This window comes from Nerophis ophidion, linkage group LG21, assembly GCF_033978795.1.
Source record: "Nerophis ophidion isolate RoL-2023_Sa linkage group LG21, RoL_Noph_v1.0, whole genome shotgun sequence".
In the NCBI taxonomy this organism is placed as follows: Eukaryota; Metazoa; Chordata; class Actinopteri; order Syngnathiformes; family Syngnathidae; genus Nerophis; species Nerophis ophidion.
The window spans coordinates 15,847,923-15,856,883 of NC_084631.1; the positions used below are offsets into that span (position 1 = coordinate 15,847,923).

Consider the following 8,961-nt stretch of genomic DNA (forward strand, 5'->3'; position numbering starts at 1 on the left):
CATCGGATGCCCCCTCCCCTCCCTGGCTGACCTGTACAGCTCCCGCTGTCTCAGGAAAGCACAGAGCATCCTGAAAGACCCATTCCACCCCGGGCACTGCCACCTAGAACTGCTACCCTCGGGCAGACGCTATAGGGTGCTAAAAGCTGGCACAAATAGACTAAAAAACAGCTTTTACCCAAGAGCCAAAGTGCATTAAACAGGCACTGAGTGATCACAATATGTCCATCATATCCTCATGTGTCATGTCTTTTCATATTTTTTTTTTTTCGGACTATAATGTGCAATAATGTTACATGTATGTGTGTGTATATATATATATATATATATATATATATATATATATATATATATATATATATATATATATATATATATATATATATATATATATATATATATATATATATCTTATTTCTATCTTTTTTTAATATTTATATTACCATATTGTATATGCACCTTAGGGCAGTGGTCCCCAACCAACCGGGCCGTGACCCGATTGGTGCCGGGCCGCAAAAGATTTTTTTATTAAAAAAAAAAAAAAATTTTTTTTTTATTAAATCAACATAAAAAACACAATATACACTTACAAATAGTGCACCAACCACAAAAAACATCCCTTTTTCATGACGAAGAAGAAAAAAAAAGAAAAAAAAAGGACACCCCAAACGGGCCGCGGGACAAATTATTAAGCGTTGACCGGTCCGCGGATACAAAAAGGTTGGGGACCACTGCCTTAGGGTATCTGTTACAAATTTGTTGTTCTTTGAACCTGTTCACTGCAATAATGACAATAAAACTCTATTTTATTCTATTCTATTCTATTCTATGTGTGTAACACCAAGGTACATGCCTATATCAAAGTACATGGGAGGCGGCCAGAGCTTCATGCCATCATTTTCTTATACCCAACCGTCAGAAATAAAGAGAGGGTCAGGCAAAAAGTTACCAGTATCTTTTACTTTTTGGTAGTCCTCAGCTTTTCCTCCTTCACCTCTTGGACTCCTATTTCCCACGCAGCAAGATCTTTTTTATTTCGGGATGCATTGAATCCACAGCGATGCAAATGGGCTTTCAAGGAGTCAACACTCCATCGCTAAAAACATTAAAAGTAGACATTAGCTTCCAAATCAACACCACTCGATAATAAGGAAACCATTTTCTCAGTTTGTTTATACCTGACAACCTTTGACCCGTCCAATGACAGTCTGGCGAGAACAAGACCACTGACTCCTCGAACAGGTCCATTGTGAGATTTCAACAGGGAACACTTTCTTAAACTGGGTTAGTATATTTTACTTTTACCAGTAATTTAAAGGTACGGCTATTTTGATGCAAAAAAATATCTAAGAGTTATAAGCTCTGTCCTAAAACAATTAGAGTATAGGTACCACTGTACTTGATTTTATACATTTTCATTAATCCCTTGAGTGTGTGTAGTTTGGAAAATTGAGCTAAGAGTAAATTCACTGTTCAGAGCTTGTCTTGCAACCTAAGCGAGAATCATACGACTAGAGCACCAAGCCCCAAATAATTATGTTTCAACAAACAATCTCATGAATTGTGAGGTTTCAACAGGGAACACAATAGAGAAGTTAAGACCATACCTTCTGTCAAAAAATGATTTATGGGGGGTCATAAATCAATGATTTATGAGGGGTCAAGGTCAAAGGTCAATGATTTATGAGGGGTCAAGTTCAAAGGTCAAAGTCAAAGGTCAAGTTCAAAGGTCAGGGTCAAATGTCAAGGTCAAGTGGGTGTGGCTTACCCGGAAGAGGGTGGAGTTAAGACCTGCGGTGGGAGTGGTTAAACCAGGAAGAGGGTGGAGTTTTAACCAGAAAGAGGGCAGAGTTAAGACCTGCGGTGGGAGTGGTTAAACCAGGAAAAGGGTGGAGTTAAGACCTGACGAGGGAACAAAGGAGGGTTCAGTTTTTTAAGAAAGCTTGAGAATGTCATATGAATAGCATGTGACCAGCCATTTGACAGTTTAAATGTTTACGATCGTTTGAAACAACTTCCAGATTTCGATGTATTGATGGCTGGGAATGTTACGTGTGGAGATGTGGACACGCACGCACTTCACACACGCACACACACACACACACACACACACACACACACACACACACACACACGCAGAGGAGGGGTACAAAAGGGCGGTGTAAGGCTTAGTCATTATTTGGAGCTTTATACGTTAGCGTAAAGACTTTGTTCGATTCGGTCATGATTAGTGAAACGCCTGTGTCGATTTATAAAAATAATAAAACTTACATTGACGCTCCGCAAAAAAAATGAGTGTTTCTAAATCGTATTCAGATGCCACCGACCGAGTCTTTCCGTGAGAAATGGGACTTGGAAGCGTACGGGATGGAGGGATCTTTTGGATTTGTATTCAGATACGAAATGGGTGATATCTGCTTATTTCAGCTAAAAGAAAGAAGAGACGGAAGCCCTTTCTCGATATTTTCATCGTTATCTACCGTGGATTGGGAAGTTTTTGTTACGTGGGGAGATGTGGACACGCACACACACGCACACACGCACACACACACACACGCGCACACACACACACACACACACACACACACACACACACACACACACACACACACACACAAATACACATTCGTACGCACACATCGTTAAGACCAGAAGAGGGGACAAAGGAGGGTTCAGTTTTTACTGACCAGCCATTTGACAGTTTAAATGTTTACGATCGTTTGAAACAACTTCCATACCTCACGAAAACATATTTAAACAGATGGAGAAACTATCGCAGAACACAGTGTAACCTAGCAACTGACCATCCATTTGACAGTTTAAATGTTTACGATCGTTTGAAACAACAGGTCAGTTTGGGGACAAAGGAGGGTTCAGTTTTATTGATGGCTGGGAATGTTACATGGGGAGATGTGGACACGCACACATGCACGCACGCACACACACACGCACGCACGCACGCACGCACGCACGCACACACACACACACACACGCACGCACGCACGCACGCACGCACACACACACACACACACACACACGCACACAAGCACACACACACACACACACACACACACACACACACACACGCACACACACACACACACACACCCCATTACCTCTGCTATACCATGTTATTAGACATTGGTTTAACTCCATTTAAGCATTTAAACGTTAAAAGCATTGCACTTGTACGACGTTGTAATACTTTTTTTTTTTACCAGCCGATGACGACGAAGTGAAAGACGATGAACTTTGCTTAAACGATCTTACAAAGTTGGAAGATGATTATCGAGGTGTGTTTAAACCTTCGAATTATTTAATATTATGTGTATTCATTATTTTGTTTCATAGAGGAATTGCCGTAAGATCCTAACGCGATCGTTTTAACACAATCGCAGTCTGGTGAGTCAAATGATTCTCATTTTACAAGAAAAAAACATGCGGTATACGATACATATATACATATATTTACTTACAGATTTTCCGTTTACATCTCCGGCTCGCTGGTCTCCCTTAACGCTGGCGGGTCCGTCAACGGCCGTTCCAGGCAGAGGAGAAGGCTTGATTGCGCCAAAGACTCCAGACATCGAATCCTTGCTCCGAGGGGAAATCATCGAAAACGACGGTGAATGTCCGACAGGCACCCGCTATAAGTTTTTCTCGTTTTCTGTAAGCTTTTTAAGATTCTCAGGAGCTTTAAAGAGCTCCTCTCATTCCAATGTCTTTCGCTCAAATGAATTTCGCGCCTAAGGGGAATGGGCGGGGACTGATTCCGGAGGTGGGCGGTTGTTTCCGCCAAGCAACCTTCTGGTGTGCATTAGCGCCACCTACTGAAATGGAGTGTGGACCAAGATGGATCCCTACTCTATATTCTTTTATTTAACCCAATGTTTTTTAAATACGTGTATAATGCTTTATATCCTATGTGTTGTGAATTCCATCCTACAATATCTTCCAAGGAACCCAAAGAAATGTTACCACACCTCCCGCTTTATTTATTCTATAGATTGCCTGAACTATTTCATAAACTAAATCTTGTCTTGTTTCTGATGCTGTTTTTTTTATGCTCATCAATGCACTGTTGGACTGCGAGCACACAACTACTTTCCTTGCTTTGTTTTCCTCTATCCAGTTAACTGCCATATAAATTGCTACCAATTCCCCCGTAAAAACAGATAGTTTATCACTGATTATTTTATTTAATACTATGTTTCCTTGTGGGATAACTGCTACAGCTCTTACCTTTATTTTATTTTTTTTATAGTTTTTGATGCATCCGTATATATCATATCTCAATCCATTTTTCTATCCGGTAACTATTTAAATTTCTATTCTTTAGTAATTGCATGTTTTCTTTTGGGTTATCAAACATCCACGGTGGTATTGCAGGCATTGGTACTGTAGGACTAACTTTAATATTGTCAATTTTAACTTTATTACATATGTCTCCTATAATCTAAACTATTCTTTTTTTTCTTTTCTCTTTTTCTTGGCAGTTTGGTAGCACTGGACAAGTGGGATGTCCTTGCTTGGATCCTTTTAAAGTTGCCCGATAAACTGCTGAGAGTTGATCTCTCCTCTTGTCCAAAGGTTTTTTGTTCATTTTACTTGTAATACTGCCACTAGGGTTGATGTAGTAGCTCCACAACATAACCTTAAAGCCTGTGACTGGATCCAGTCTATTTTCCCAAGTCATGTTTTTGAAGCAGATTGGTAAATAATGCAACCGTATTCAATAACAGATGGAATTAAAGTGATATATATACATATATTGTTTTCAACGTCAACCTATCAGCCCCCCAATCATTACCCCTCAAAGCCCTCATTATATTTAACACCTTTTTACTTTTTCCCCTATTTTTTTATTTTCCGGAAGGAACACTCCTGAAGGAATAAATAAAGTACTATCTAATCTAATCTAATCAAATCTATTTTGCTGATGTGGGTTGACTAGTTCATATTTTTATCAAACCATATTCCTAAATATTTAAATACTTGTACCTCTTCTATATTTTCACCTTAGAGTTTTTATTTGGAGCTTGTTTTGTACTTTTGTCTTTGTAAAATGTATGACTTTTGTCTTTCCAACAGAGAATCTTAAACCTCAAGCCGTTCCCCAGTCTTGAACATTATTTACCACTTTGTTAGTTTTTTGATTATTTCTTTTTGACTCTGACTGTGTGTGCGTGCGTGCGTGCGTGCGTGTGTGTGTGCGTGCGTGCGTGTGTGCGTGTCCACATCTCCCCATGTAACATTCCCAGCCATCAATAAAACTGAACCCTCCTTTGTCCCCAAACTGACCTGTTGTTTCAAACGATCGTAAACATTTAAACTGTCAAATGGATGGTCAGTTGCTAGGTTACACTGTGTTCTGCGATAGTTTCTCCATCTGTTTAAATATGTTTTCGTGAGGTATGGAAGTTGTTTCAAACGATCGTAAACATTTAAACTGTCAAATGGCTGGTCAGTAAAAACTGAACCCTCCTTTGTCCCCTCTTCTGGTCTTAACGATGTGTGCGTACGAATGTGTATTTGTGTGTGTGTGTGTGTGTGTGTGTGTGTGTGTGTGTGTGTGTGTGTGTGTGTGTGTGTGTGTGTGTGCGCGTGTGTGTGTGTGTGTGTGTGTGTGTGTGTGTGCGTGTGTGCGTGTGTGTGCGTGTCCACATCTCCCCACGTAACAAAAACTTCCCAATCCACGGTAGATAACGATGAAAATATCGAGAAAGGGCTTCCGTCTCTTCTTTCTTTTAGCTGAAATAAGCAGATATCACCCATTTCGTATCTGAATACAAATCCAAAAGATCCCTCCATCCCGTACGCTTCCAAGTCCCATTTCTCACGGAAAGACTCGGTCGGTGGCATCTGAATACGATTTAGAAACACTCGACTTTTTTGCGGAGCGTCAATGTAAGTTTTATTATTTTTATAAATCGACACAGGCGTTTCACTAATCATGACCGAATCGAACAAAGTCTTTACGCTAACGTATAAAGCTCCAAATAATGACTAAGCCTTACACCGCCCTTTTGTACCCCTCCTCTGCGTGTGTGTGTGTGTGTGTGTGTGTGTGTGTGTGTGTGTGTGTGTGTGTGTGTGTGTGTGTGTGTGTGTGTGTGTGTGTGTGTGTGTGTGTGTGTGTGTGTGTGTGTGTGCGTGTGTGAAGTGCGTGCGTGTCCACATCTCCACACGTAACATTCCCAGCCATCAATACATCGAAATCTGGAAGTTGTTTCAAACGATCGTAAACATTTAAACTGTCAAATGGCTGGTCACATGCTATTCATATGACATTCTCAAGCTTTCTTAAAAAACTGAACCCTCCTTTGTTCCCTCGTCAGGTCTTAACTCCACCCTTTTCCTGGTTTAACCACTCCCACCGCAGGTCTTAACTCTGCCCTCTTTCTGGTTAAAACTCCACCCTCTTCCTGGTTTAACCACTCCCACCGCAGGTCTTAACTCCACCCTCTTCCGGGTAAGCCACACCCACTTGACCTTGACATTTGACCCTGACCTTTGAACTTGACCTTTGACTTTGACCTTTGAACTTGACCCCTCATAAATCATTGACCTTTGACCTTGACCCCTCATAAATCATTGATTTATGACCCCCCATAAATCATTTTTTGACAGAAGGTATGGTCTTAACTTCTCTCACAATCTCAAACTGGGTTAGTAAATATTACTTTTACCACTAATTTAAAGGTATCGCTATTTGCATGCAAAACGGAACTAAGGGTTACAAGCTCTGTCCTAAAACTAATAGAGCTCGTAAATTGAGGTACCACTCTACTTGACTTTATGGATTTTCATTGATCCCTTGAGTGTGTGCATTTTGGAACATTTAAGTAAACTTTAAGATCAAGTCTCACGTCACAAATGAAACAACTTTACAACTGTCTGTGTGAGGTAAAAAGTCATGATTGAATAAACGAATTACAAACACCAAAGCTTGCAAAAAGTAAGTCAAACAGGTCTCATAAGGAGGTTCCACCAAGATTCGAACTTGGATAGCTGGATTCAGAGTCCAGTGTGCTAACCATTACACCATGGAACCTGCACATATATATATATGAAAAACAACTGATTTTTTATTTGATTTATTAAGTGTGTGCCGTAAGAAAAATAGAGGTTAAAGTTTAAAATTAAATCAAAAGTCATTAATGAATTTTTTTTTACTGTTGACAAATGGAAAAATTCATGCATGATAAACAAAAAGGTATACTTCAGAATTGAACCAGGGAGTCTCTCACCCAAAATGAGAATCTTATGAGTAGACCAACAAGCCCCAAACATTGCGTTTAAAACATAAATGCTCATGAACTATGAGATTTTAACAGGGAACACAATCTAAAACTAGGTTAGTATAATTTACTTATACCACTAATTTAAAAGTATGGCTGTTTTCTTGCAAAAAATAACTAAGTGTAACGCAGGTGTCAAATACATTTTCGGAGACTATTAAGCTCTCGTCTTGCTATTACTCTTTGTGCACTTCCTAGTCACGTGATCGCCACAGTCCAATGAGCTTTAGGCATATACCGGTAGCCGGAAGTAACTGGTATGCTCTTGCTGTACTTAATCTTTGGCAACTCGGCGCACTCCGCCCTTGTCACGTGACCGCCGCGGTCCAATTGGTGGTGCTTATAAGCCGGTACCAGGAAGTAGCCAGGAGACAGGACATGAGATCGATTACATTTCTGCTCGAGAGCCGACTTCCAGCGCAAGATTCTTTGTCATTAAGCTGTGTTTGACTGTAGAAGCTGAATTGGCCAGGCTTCTCTTTTTGATGTCAAGCTAAGGAAAATAATCACCTAGTCCAAGGATCAAGTTTGGAAGATTCCAGCCAGGAACCTCACCACCTGCTCTGTCTGGGCTGGTAGGAGGCTCTCGAGCCGACCCTTTACAATTGTCACTTTACCTGCAGCACATGGACTGTACTGCCATTTTTTTCCCCCAAGAGCAACTATCTGAACTGAGATTTAAACAAGATCCAGAGACACTGAATAGTTAAATGGAATTGTATATATGTATATAGTACTTGTGTTTTTCTCTTTAAATTACTTTCATGTTGAATGGCCATTCAACTCATTGTGTGTGTATATATCTGCTGTCCATCACTAATTTTCTAATACACGGTGTCAACCAAACTACAATTCAAGCTCTGCCTCTCTCTACGAGTTGAAACTAGTCTTCTGTTCCTAGCCCATAACACCCCATAAATATATTTAGTGCATTGCTTTGTAGCACGTATAGGTTATATAAGGGTTACAAGTTCTGTCCTCAAAAAATTAGAGTATAGGTACGACTGTACCTGATTTTATACACTTTCATTGATCCCTTGGGTGTCTACTGTTTGGAAAATTGAGGTAAACGTTAAGATCAAGTCTCACGTTACAAATGGAATGACTTTGAAAACAGTCAGGTAAAAAGTCATGATTGAATAAAATAATTACAAACTCCAGGGCTTGCAAAAAGGAAGTCAAATGGAGGTCGCACGAAGATTTGAACTTGGATCACTGGATTCAGAGTCCAGTATGCAGTTTGGAAAATTGAGCTTAGAGTTTGAAATCACCAGAGGTGGGACCAAGTCATTGTTTTGCAAGTCACAAGTAAGTCTCAAGTCTTTGCCCTCAAGTCTCGAGTCACGTCCCAAGTCAAGACAGGCAAGTCCGAGTCAAGTCCAAAGTCAATATTGGAAAGTCTCAAGTCAAGTCCCAAGTCCTGCATTTTGGGTTTCGAGTCATTTCAAGTGTTTTTAACCTCAGACTAATATATTTAAACAGATTGTGTATGCTTTTAAAACGCTGTATGTATATATTATTTAAAAAAAAACAGTGCTGACATTGCACTTCATAATAGCACTATTAACCAGTTGTTCTAAACATTTAACTCATTCCTTTACAGTATAAACACATTTGAAAAAACAAGTGCAACTGTACTTATTTGCACAAAAGTGTTAAC

General features: G+C 39.9%; 1 non-coding gene across 1 annotated transcript; it reads right to left on the bottom strand.

Annotated features, from left to right (window-relative positions):
• Positions 1-6,982: 6,982 nt before the first annotated feature.
• On the bottom strand, positions 6,983-7,054 carry trnaq-cug (transfer RNA glutamine (anticodon CUG)). The gene has a single exon. It is a non-coding gene; the product is annotated as a tRNA-Gln (tRNA).
• Positions 7,055-8,961: the final 1,907 nt, after the last annotated feature.